At 37.0% G+C, this 12,791-nt stretch overlaps 2 non-coding genes across 2 annotated transcripts; one reads left to right on the forward strand and one right to left on the reverse strand.

Annotated features, from left to right (window-relative positions):
* Nucleotides 1-6,919: 6,919 nt before the first annotated feature.
* Trnad-guc (transfer RNA aspartic acid (anticodon GUC)) lies at nt 6,920-6,991 on the reverse strand. Its single transcript has one exon. It is a non-coding gene; the product is annotated as a tRNA-Asp (tRNA).
* Nucleotides 6,992-7,507: 516 nt separating this feature from the next.
* Trnad-guc (transfer RNA aspartic acid (anticodon GUC)) lies at nt 7,508-7,579 on the forward strand. Its single transcript has one exon. It is a non-coding gene; the product is annotated as a tRNA-Asp (tRNA).
* Nucleotides 7,580-12,791: the final 5,212 nt, after the last annotated feature.

The following is a 12,791-nucleotide window of genomic DNA, read 5'->3' on the forward strand; positions in this document are numbered from 1 at the left end:
CGGTGAGTCGCATGCCTTTAAGTTCCTCTGGTCACTCAATCATGTCGTAGGGCAAAAGGTCCAAATCGGCACGGGTGACTGGTTGTAATTACGTAGAATTTTTTTCACGAGCATAATGACCGTGGATATACCATTATATCCATGGGTAGTAACATTTATTTTGTGCATTCTTTATTAGCTCAGGATAGGTTTTCTTGCACTTCGCGTTTATAAGTAAATATGAATATTATAAAATTTGATACACATAGTGTGAATACTTGGAAATTTTTAAATAAAGGTTGTATTTGAATGTGAATACATATAAGAGTTAAATACTATGGATATTAATAATTACATATGCATGTATACATACAGATATAATAAATTTAATGAGTAAATAGATAATATATATTACAACTGCCTTGTCGTAGCAGTGTGTAGTGGTGTAGTGGTGTAGTGGTGAAGTCGGATACCCTCCAACTTCGTCTCTGTAATAATTATAATTATTGTAAATATGGTGTTGATAGAGTGTATCAAATACTTTAGTAATTTAATCGAATTTGTATTTATTGAAAATTGAACGTATGAAATATATGATAAATATCATATATATGAAATATATTGTAACTTTATAGTATAGCTTCCATTATAATTAAAGTCTATTTGCTTGATTATCGAAACTATGGCATATTACATGTGCAAGAAGACATTTTGCGTCGAGTAGATTTTGAAATCAAAGCATCGAGCTTGAATATTATTTTCATGTCCTAGAATGATTGCTTTGATGACGAGATCGCTCGAAATTAGTACATTTGTTATAGAAGTAAATTTCAATTATTTAAATTTCAATTACATATATGCATATTAAATTAAATACTTATCGAGACAATGAGAGAGACGCTTTCCAATTCCTTCTGACATTATAATGTACGGGATGTAAAATAATTGATTTCAAATTTAATGTTAATTTCGAATTTAGCTTTGATTTCGAATTTAAGTGTAATTTAAAGTTTAACTTTAACTTTAAATTTACTTTTAATTTAAAATTTAACTATAATTTGAAATATAACATTGAATTTAAATTTAATTATTCTTGTTAATAAATAAATGAACTTTGCGTTCATCGTCGAGTAGCGTGGTGTTACCACTATAGCGTCCCAGTATTGGCCTCTATCCCGTTGCGTAAGGCCCCCGGATTATTCCGACGGGCAGACGGGGTAGTCCGTCACCCCCACCGAGGGCATCGGTAGTGGTGGACTGCGTACTAAGATTACTGCACTGGGTTCACTGCCGGCTGATTGGGCGTATCCCAATCCCTGCCTCAAGGAGAGGTCGTGCCTGGGTGTCACCGTAGGCATCTGGTCACGTTAAACATTTCGCGGACGTGAAAATACGTCAACTGGTACTGGTGGCTGTAGTAGTAACCTCTTATGGGTTTGATTTGTTTCTTTCTAAGATTACACGGTGGGTGGGTCCGCTTCGAAGGAAGGGTTACATCCCAAAGGATGCCGATAGCTTTTCACTCACTTTGTTCGCGTCGCGTCGCGCTTTTTTTCTCTATTCTGTACGTTATAATATTAAAATGAATTGTGAAGCTCCTCTTTCATGTCTCGATCAATATTTAATAATTGGTAGTTAATTTTACATTGCATAGACTTGAATTAATTTATCGTTGCCGATATTTGCGTCCCAGTACGGGCGCCCTGCCCCGTCCGTAAGGCCCTCGGCTATTCCGAAAGGCAGACGGGGGAGCCCGCCACCCTCACCAAGGGTATTGGTAGCTGCGGATCTCGCTTAGGGGTTCGTGGTGCGCTAATTGAGCGTATCTCAATTCCTGCCTCAAGGGAGGCCGTGTCTGGAATGTTACTCGTTTACATTCTGGTCACGTTAACTATTTTCGCGGACGCGAAGATGCGTCAACCACGCTGGTGGCTGTAGCGGTAATCTCGTCTATTTTTCACTTGATCATTTCTAAGATCATGTACAGATCACGTTTGAATTAGGATTGAAAGTAGAATTCTTGACAGTTCTATGCAAAGTAATAACCACCAATGAATAGCTTCTCAATTCAAAGAATAGTAGAGATCACTAATCATTATATTTAGATTAGGATTTTTAGGTTTAACCCCTTCCGTGTTCATTGCCAGGACCCCATTCACGTGCCCAGGTGCTACTTGAATGGGGAATAGGCAATGGGCACGATGATTGTATTATAACTAATGATGTGTATTTTTTCGCGACTGACGTGTTAGTGTATCGTGCACGACGTATCTTCCACATTGTGTGTGTGTGTGTGTGTGATTAGGCCGTGGAAGTGCGTCGTTTCCATAGAAACAATTAACTATTATTTATAAACGGTACCAAATTTATTCTGAATCACGACAGAGGTACCAATTGCAATAACATTCGTATCAATAATAGAACTTCTATGTTTTACGAAAAATACAGATTTAATCGACGTTTTAAATTTCACATTAAACAGTAAACTATAGATAGATACGCTTTACTGGCGTTGTACGCAATGATCACTAGTTTTCGTCAGTCGATTACAGCAGTGGTACGTACCCTTAGAGTGTGCGAGGTGTATGCCAAGCTCGGGTGTCGGAGGCGTCCCGGGACGTTCTCTCTAGTGTAGGATTTTTGCGCCCGAGTGTTTGAATGAGACGTTTCCGGGGGTGAATGAATGTGTTGGTGTGAATCTTTTGCCATTTTAAATATAGGGTTAGGTAGGTAGGTAGTTTACTTCTGGTATGTTTGTCTGTTAATAATAAGTAGGTAGGGCCGGGCAGGTTGACCACAGTCACCGATCGGGCAGGCGCGTTTCTCGCGTGGTCCAACCTGTTTCAGGGAATTAGATTTGAAAGATCGACGGTATAGCTGGCGCGAACGGGGGATGTCGTTCGCCACTGGTTTTACTCGATCGATTTTTCGAATCGACCCGCGGTCGCGGTCGCGATTTGACGAAACGAACGTACTTTTCTGCTCGAGGTTTGGCACGTTTGTACGAGCAACGATTCTTTAGAACCGTTGTTTGTCTGCGTGCGCTCAGAACTTTCGCGATTTATATTTTTATTTCACCTTTGTATGTTATTTTTTGGTTTGCGCTGAGGAAATCTCGAGCTTAGATATAAGTTTCAGGATACTGGGCTTCATGCCCGAAGAAAGAAGAGGCTATATGCCGAAGAGGCCCGGAGAAGAGGGCAACTACTAATGATTATGCATTTGGAAGTAATTCTCTGAATGCAAAGTCATTCTTTGTTACTACTTTGTCATTATGCTCGCATTTGTGTAGTAATAGTAGTAGTATATTCTAGCCAGCAGAATGCTGGCCCATCGAATGCTGGGTGAATCGCGAATTCAATTGTAGTGTTGCGAATATTTAACTACGGTTCCAATTAGAGTTGCGAATAAATACAAATCGCGATTTTTATTAGTGTTGCGAATTCCAGGTCGCGATTTTTATTAGAGTTGCGTATTAATTAATATATCGCGCTTTGAATTAGGGTTGCGTAAAAATGATAATCGTGTTGCTCTTTTAGTGTTGCGAATCATGAGATCGCGATAGTTTGCAGTATTTATAATTATTGTTTTGCTGATATTTGCTTCGCGAATCAAATTAAATTGTATTTATTATTTTAGTTTGTAGTAGTTCTCAATTTGTTCTTGCTTGTAGAAGTAATAGTTTTCAATTGTTTAGTCTCTAATTCCATTTAGTGTTGCGAGAATAAATGATCGCGGTTCTCACGATAGTGTTGCGAATGATAAAATGCCCAAAGCTTCCACTTATTCTGTGGAAACATCATCACCACCGTAGCCAAAGGAGCTACGTCGCACCAGGATGCGAAATCGCATGTATAAAATGTTCCAGTTGTGTTATGGAAGTATGATCTTTCATAGAGTCACCACAGTAGCCAAAGGGCTACATTGCACCGTGGTGACATTGCACCTATGCAGATCAATGTTTAAAAATCTCTTTTGTTAGCGTTGCGTGTTTAAATGATGGGTGTATAAATTAGCACTGCGAATTAAGAAAAGCGCCCTGACGTGGCTGCTCGTGCCATTGCTTTTTCCTGACACGCCCCGCGAATTAGTGTTGCGACAATATGGCTCCTGCCGCAATTAATTTTGCTCATTTTTGTTTAAATGAATGTTGAAAAATTTATCGCGATTAATTTTGAGGTATCCTTTGTTTGACGTTATAATAAATTCATGATACGGAAAGAAAGAATACCTCATTCACGATATTTGATAACGATAATAATGAGAGCCGATGAATTAATTTCGTCTTTTCAATTCTCTATTTCATATTTCTACTGATCGAGCGTTTGTTTTAAAATATTACAAAATGATATCGTTATTTTCTACGAATAAGTACTCTCTGCCTTTTAGAACCTTTCATTTAATGTTAAATTGTGATTGATATTTAAATGTTCCATTGTGTGTTTTGTGTATCAGAATATATAAGCATTAAAAATCGCAAAGTATATTAGAATACAGTTACTTGTAAAACCAAATTTAGTGTAGTTTAATAATACTTTTAAAAAATATTATTAAATTGGTAATATTTTACATTCAAATGATTCTTTTCAAGCGAATCACAATTTAATCAATTTAAGAAAAAGTAATAGGAAACGATAATGGAACGAAAACTTTTATTTTTATTATACCAATATACATTATGACTAAACATATTGTTTTTATTACATGTTGCATACATCACGTTTATGATGCTATTTCGATAAAATAATGATCTTTTATATCTGATTTCTGCTGTTTGTTCGTAAAATTTTTATAAGGTGTTACTAATCCATTGTATAAGTTTGTTGCAGCTTATACTTTTACGGAGACAACGTTCATTCAATTGAAATAATACATCAGGATGAAGATATAATCATGGAAGTATGATAATGTACAGAAATTAAATGATGTTACGAAGATGAAGGTATAATAATACATATATAATATTCATTGATATGATTAATTATTACTCTTATATAAATGGTACCTATATTTTCAATAACGCTTATATTTTTCTATGTCATTTTTATATTCTTGAATATATATTTTCGTGAAATTTGTTAACCCATATGTTACTATTTTGCTTGTTATATATTTCTGTTTTAGATATTGCAGCATTTTCTGTCGTATTTATTATTATGTATATATATATGTATCTCTTTTTGGATATATTTCTTGTGTAATCTATTAATCTGTGTTATAGTTCCACATGTTGTATATTTCTGTTCTAGATATTGCAGTGTTTTCAATTTTATTTTAGATGTTCCAGTGTTTCCAGAGCTGTTTTACGTGTTGCAGTGTTTCCAGCGTTATTTTAAATGTTCCAATGGTTTCAATTCTGTCGTTTTTTGTCGTCATTCATATGTTGTTCCGCATCTTGTATATTCGATCGATTCTATTCATCTGTGCACCATCTTCTATTGTATTCTCCCTTTGTTGCTACAGAGTTTCTTTTCTGTTGTTTGCTTTTGCCAACACTTCGAGTTCACGAATACCAAGTACTTCGTGTACTGTGTTCTCTTAGATCTTTGCATACGTAGGGTGAAACATTTTCAGACGTATTGATAGATAGGAATCATTTCTTTTAAGTTGATATATATTCCAGGTTAGGTTGATTGGTTTTAAATTAAAATCAATTATTGGCTAGGCAGGGTACTTGTGTTTCCTTTCATTTGTAACAAGTCTTCCTCGCGAAAATTCTTTATGAAACTCCTTCCATTGTACGTTTGCATAGGGATCGGGGATCGAACTTGTTGCAAATGTACATTGAAAGGAGATTTTGTTTAATATTATCTTGTATAAAAGGAGGGTGGATGGGACGTGGTTAGGGTGGGTCTCCATTGGCAGCAACCTCCACGTGGTGAGACCCGGGTTCTATTTATTCAATATATAATTATTAATTGCATCGTATAGTGATACGATACAATTAAAAATTATTGAGTAAATGATTAGAAGCCAATGGCTGCCATAGGTTAGTTTCATTTGAATTGATTTAGAACAAAGTTCGTAAACCTACTTGTTGTAGATAAATTTTCTAAACGAAATCGTCTGATATGATTCTTTCGAACTTAGAAGTAAATGATCTATGATATTTTAGACATTACGTTTTGTTGTAGTTACTGACCAGATCGCCAGTATTAGCCCTTTGTGGACTGAGTGGTGCGATATTAAGCGTGTGCGTATATTTGTGTTCATAGCCCAGATTGAATGGTAGCGTAGGTACCTATATACGAGTTCACAGCGCTCAAAGGATTAATTTCATTTTTAGCCCTAAAGGCGGCTTCCCACAGTGTAGGTGATAATATGCGTAAAAAGGAAAGGATATTGTCAGGTGAATCCGTCGAGCTCAGGAATTCGGAAAAAGGCACTTCAGCGATAGTGCACAGTGTTCCTCTATAAAAGCTCTCTTTCTAACGCTACGATACTTCTCTACTCTCTTCTATATCCTTTCTTAATTCGTGTCTCTTCTCATTTCGCCTATGCTTTTAACTCTATACTAGACAGTAAACGTTGACGTTTCTGGTCAATTAGATGTTCTAAGAAAATGCCTACTCCTTCATGTCCGTCAAGGCGCTCTCACCCCTTGATGGGAATTTTCCGGCTCCTTGACGATGACCAGGTTTTATGGTGCTCGCTTCATCCAGACCCCGTCTGGATCCTTTTCTGGCAGGTCGAGTCCGTACCATAAAACCCGTCATCGTCTCACTTGACGCGGCTGTCGAGCATGTGGGCCCTAACACCACTCATTTCTCTCTTTTTGCCTACAGTAGAAAATTTGTAACGACCAGTTTTACTACCCGTACTGTAAATGATACATTTACTTGTAAAAGAAATAGTTTAATGTGTAGTAAATTGTGTGAAGAAAGGGAACAATTTTGGGATAAGACTCGTAACAAAATAACTTGTAACAAAAGAGTTATTACTCCCCGACGGGGAGTCGAACCCCGGTCTCCCGCGTGACAGGCGGGGATACTAACCGCTATACTATCGAGGAAGAACGAACACTGTGATTAAAGTTTTTTTTATATTATATCTGTGTATTTTACGCTATTAATAAGGCTACAATCCCGTGGTGCAGACCACCATCGAAAACACTTGACCCTCGAAGTGAAGAGGAAGTAAACATCTGTTTTGCACTCCGAACCTTCTCTTTATCTTCGAGGGTCAAGACTCATGTTTGGGAAATTTTCCCCTCCTTTCCACCACCGAGTTTAGGAGGTATGACGTTAACCGTAAGAGGAGGAATCGCGAGTATTCTTTTAGTTTTTAGCGAGCGTTCTTAAGCGATCCATTTTCCGTAAGTATTCTAATCAGTTTTTGTTGTATTATATCTCATTGCCCGCATACCCGCACCATATTTCCAACTTGAACTCCTTCTTTTTTGGTTTTTAAACTTTGTCTAATTCAGAAATGGACCTATTTTAATCTATCAGTAATAAAAAATAAATTATAAAACAGTAACAAATGTATTTGTTTATGAGCGGCCAATTCCTTTTGGAACCATATCTCCTCCTCGGTAGTATAGTGGTCAGTATCCCCGCCTGTCACGCGGGAGACCGGGGTTCGATTCCCCGCCGGGGAGTAATTAATTTTTGTCATTTTATATCTTATTGTCTCATAAAAACAATCATTTTTTAATAATAAATAATATTGCTTAAGAATATTGACAATTGTAACATTTAAGTGTAGCAAACATGTAACCAGTAACTGTAAAGATTGCACATGCTCGATGAGCCCATAATCTAGTCACATAGATTTAATATATTTTATAATCCTTTTTGGTATGTTTAGATTTATCGTACTGCTGGTGAGGGTAATGCAACGGGAGTAAGAAACCACACTCGACCTTTTTTCCCACAATTTAATATATAACAACGACAACAGTTAACAATAGCGAAACAATAATAAAACAACAGTTCTTAATGTTGGGGGCGGTGCTATGGCTACGATCTCTTTTACGTCGCTACGCGACTCTAGTGAAACTCAACTTGACCTCACAATTCTTAACGAATATGGAGGTTGCTCTAACGAATAGGGTGTTCTCGCCGAACTGTTCTAACCGAACTATATGCTAGCGTTGTTCTAACAGAACTATGTGCTTGCGTCGTTCTAACCGAACTGTCCGAATCGAACTGTCGCGAGGACGAAAATGTCGTCCCTTAAAAATGCGTATAGAAAAGGATGGGAAATCCCAGAATGAAAAGGATAGATGCACAGACGAGGAGAGTGAACGTTTCCACGAAACGTAACGGACGGAAATTGGTCATAAATAAACCAAGTTTAAGGATCTGCCGTACGCGACTGACAATGCTCAGTCGCGACGAAATCTTAAGGGAAACAATTGCTTGGCCCAGATGATGGACACAAACCAGACGGGTATCGGGTTTAGGAAACGCGCGGGCCTGGTCGCCAAGTGCTAACCCGCGGTGGCCAGACCTGCGCTGTGTCGTAGGAACGCATTGTTATTTCTTTAGAGAATTTACGACTAGAAAATACCAGGAATCGTAGCCGCCACACTGGTATATGTATTTATTGGTATAATTATCTAGGACACAAATTTTAATCCCGGACGGGCCCACAAAGTTGTAGATCTCAATCCAGGCGCTCAGAGGAGAGATGAGTAGTAGTCGTTTTTAATAAATAAACAAGAACTTTATTAGCTAACAACCTTATCCACTAAACACTTGTTCACTCTGAGTCGTTCGTTGTTCGCTAGATACTCTCGTCTTCGCACTGTCCCTGTTCGCTGATTACTCTTGCCTTTACGCTATCGCTGCTTGCTGGATACTGACTCTTGCACTCTTCGAATGCACCGTGTTCCTGTTGCTCGGTCCCAAACACTCTTTTTTCACACCTCAGCCTTTCGAACGAATCTAGGCGAACCCAATCGTACGCAGTTACTTCATTTATTTCCTTTCCAAGCACTCTTCTTTCGCACCTTGACCTCTCGAACCTAATCGCACGCAGTCACTCTATTTATTTCGTCACAAACATTCTGGCGCCCACATATACCCATTCGCACGCACTCCAAATCGCTCACATCCTACAAATAATATAATCTTAACAAAAAAAAGTAGTCAGAACGGCTTATTAAGAAACTAAAGTTAATAGAGAGGTGGGATATTAAAAATGAAGATGCTTCGGACTACAACAGTCTACCAGTGGATATTAATAATTACAGGTTGAGAATTAGATTCGTTTTACCTCACTGCAGTTATATCGCTCGTATAAAAATCTTTTAATGCAGTTAATCCTGTTTGCGTGCAAATAATACACTTTGCTTGATTTGAAAGAATTTACAAGTAGGACGAAGGTAGGAAAAAAACAGTCGACAGGTACAAGCATTTCACGTTTGTTAATAAAAATTTAATGCTCGACTGTTTTTTCAATTCATCGAATTCTTTAATACTCTAAAGGATCTACGGGATGTTCTTTGATATGTAATGTAAAAGGTTCAATTTCTTTTATTCTATTATGGAAATCGGTGAAAATATGTATACTTACAACTAATAATAAGTAGTAGGCGGTGTTTGAACTCGTCTTGTAAGTATTCTTTATTTTTTGTAAAATTATACAGCCAAAATAATATCGTAATTTGCGATGCAAAATTTAAGAACATAGATATTCGATACGCGTTTCTTTCTTGAACGACATGTGGACATTTTGATAGATACCATTTCCAAACAAGTTCGTAGATACTTCTGCCTGTTCAATGTCTGAAGAAGATTGGAAACACAATACGTTTCCGTTCACATTGAAACGACGCGCTTCAATCAACGAAAGCCACTTAAACTATTATGTAGGTGTTCTTTATTCTTTGCAAAATCATACAGCATAAGCGATCGGAGTCTACACGGTGTAGGTCGAAGCGTGATACAAGTGACATGATCGTTCAAGGGGTAAAATGACGACTAAGGTGCCGTTGCGTTCGTACGACGTTCACAGACATTAAACAAAATTTTCGATTACCCCTTCCCTTTTGGAATTATCCGGCGACGATGCCGCCTCGTTTGCTCTACGTATATGAATATAGACACACACACACTTGCGAATTCAAATGGCTCGAAGTTGCGCGAAGTCTCCCCTAAAAATTTTACACAGAAGTCCGCCGCCCTCCGCGATCAGCGGTCATTTGTGATTCCGTCAAATGAAACTTAAATGATTTAACTCTGAAAATACACGTACAGTATCTAAACCCTAAGAAAAAACTAGAATCCTCTGCTGATTAATTATCTAAAATATATGTATGTATATGCGTATGTATCACCTAAACGATTAACAAGTTACACTGCTGGCAATTAAATTATATCGAGCGACGTTAATTCATGGATGAACGATGTCGAAATAAAACGGCTTTTGTACAAATAGCTCTGTGGTACATAAAATTTGATTTCCCTACTATATTATAGGTATACAATATACATATATATATATTCATATATTATATAATATATATATAATAGCTAATAAATAATTCTTAGTTAAATTTAATTAGTCAAATTCAATTAGTTTAATCCTGTTTAGTCTGGTGGTACCTATAACCAACGCTTAAAATATTCAATCACTTATACATTACGCTTTCTCGTTTCTTCCTGTAACTTTCGAACAAAAAAATTTCATTTATCCCTCCATTTGGATACCCTCTCCCACCCTCCTACCCTCCTTACCCTATTACACTCTTAATTAGTAATGATTTACGTAAAGGTGTCGCGTACGTTGGTTACCAGTTGCATTTGTATTATCGTTTGCGAAGAGGCGTTACTTATTACTCGTTCAATTAGAGATTTTACACTGACGAAACCGAAAATTGTAGCCCAAAGTTCCCCAGCAATAATTAGGTATTCTTTAGTTCGGAACCATGATACAATTAAAAAAAAAAATAGCTTTCCAAGTTTCAAAATTAATACAACGAGATTTATATTCACCTCTCACAAGTATCTCGAGATTCGGCGATCTACTGTAAAGGGTGCCCTTTATGGGATACGTGTAACGTATAGGTACTCTACGTAGGAAATGTGCATACGTAGCGAGTTTCGCGATTGTTTTTCACCTGTGTTCCTGCGAGCGTTGCCTTAGCGCTAGATTTCCCTAAAGTTCAGATAGTAACTCCTTATATGATAGAATCGATAATAGTAATAACAAGGTGACGGTGACAGAATGATTGCTTCGAGGAACGGTTGGTACGAATCTCTTTCCCCTTACGCGTTACTTAACAACGAGGCGATCTAAACGTGTGTCCGAGGAAACACTGGAATTTGATTCACGAACAACGAACAACGACTAATTGTCCACGTATTTAATGTGCATTAAACGTTAGAAGTGGTGTTTTCTTTTGTCGCAGTAGTGGCGAGTATTATATATCTACAAAATGTACAAATAATTACGCGAAAGTATGAGGAGTGTCAAAGGTCGATCGTCGAAACGAATGTAATGTTAGTTTGCTCGCATTTTGCTTGCGTATTCCATGTGTCTTCGAAAATTAAAATTTGCTTAAGTTAGAAAAGAAAGAAGACGTTCGTTAAGTTAAAAAATCGCTGCGAACGATTATGTTATCAGTGAAGAAAATGTAATTTTTATATTGGGCAGCTTGAACGCGATATAAGTTCACTGATTAAGGACTCCTTTATTTCTTGCACAAGTTACACTATGCAAACGTTAACTTTTATCAATGTAAATGGCACTTTAAGGGTACGAAAGAAGTTTTTAAAGTTCTTGTCGTTTCTCTTCAAGAACTGTGAACAGCGAAATTGATGAAAGGCAAGATTGTATCAAATTGTTGACATTTATATAAAATTCGATGCGTATGTTCAAAAGAATCGCACGCGCGAAGGCAACAGAATGTTGTTTATGTAAGGACAAAGAGATTTCCAACGAAACTCTGATATGAGTTAAATTTGATTAAATCCCTTTATAGTTTAACACATCTTCCAATTACTATGTTACATGGAATTTCAATATGACGATTAGCCCCCAAGATCAAGGCATGATTTCTTTTTTTTTTTTTTTTAATAACAAAACAGTTATTACTTTGTATAACTGCCTTCCCTAATATGTATTATTACTCGTATCACGTGCTTTATGACGATTGTACAATTATTTAGTACTAAAAATTTCGATCTGCCTAAAATTAAAAGATCCATTTAGATAGCAACGATGTTTCGAATATTACTAAATCGCTAACAAGAATATCATCGTCAAACTGTACAATTTTTCCACGATCCCGCTATTTTTGACGTACAATTAAGAGCGTTGATCATCCACTCGCTAATACAACCAACGCTTACGATGCACTAAGCTTAGAATCGGAGCCGTTAATTGTATGAATTCCAGTTTACATGAAAGTATGGAAAAACGTGTCATCCTTTGCCGCAAAAGTGACAAAAGCCAGTTGAGAAGCGTGTGCTGGTGTATGGATATGCAACAGAGTAGGTATTCATGTACGAGTTGCGACAATAAAGTTTTAAGAATAATATCGTGGCGATAAAATATGAATTACATATCGTTGCACCTTCGCGTGAATAAAGTTTGTGCCAGAAGTTAAATTCGAAAACTGACTTGCAAACAGACTGATTGATCGTTTAAGAAACGGAAAAGAAATCGCATTATCAATTGAATCATTCTCGAAACTTTATTGTTACACCTAGTATATGGACAATCGAGTATTAACCGAACTTTATTTTCGTTTATTTTAATTGAACGATTTGCGATTCGATTTGCAAGATTTATCGTATATGTTCAGAGTTAGCCGGGAGATGCGCGTAACAGCGAATGATCGTTCGTGAAAACGGAACGAA

The sequence above is a fragment of the Xylocopa sonorina genome, chromosome 1 (genome assembly GCF_050948175.1).
Source record: "Xylocopa sonorina isolate GNS202 chromosome 1, iyXylSono1_principal, whole genome shotgun sequence".
Classification (NCBI taxonomy): Eukaryota; Metazoa; Arthropoda; class Insecta; order Hymenoptera; family Apidae; genus Xylocopa; species Xylocopa sonorina.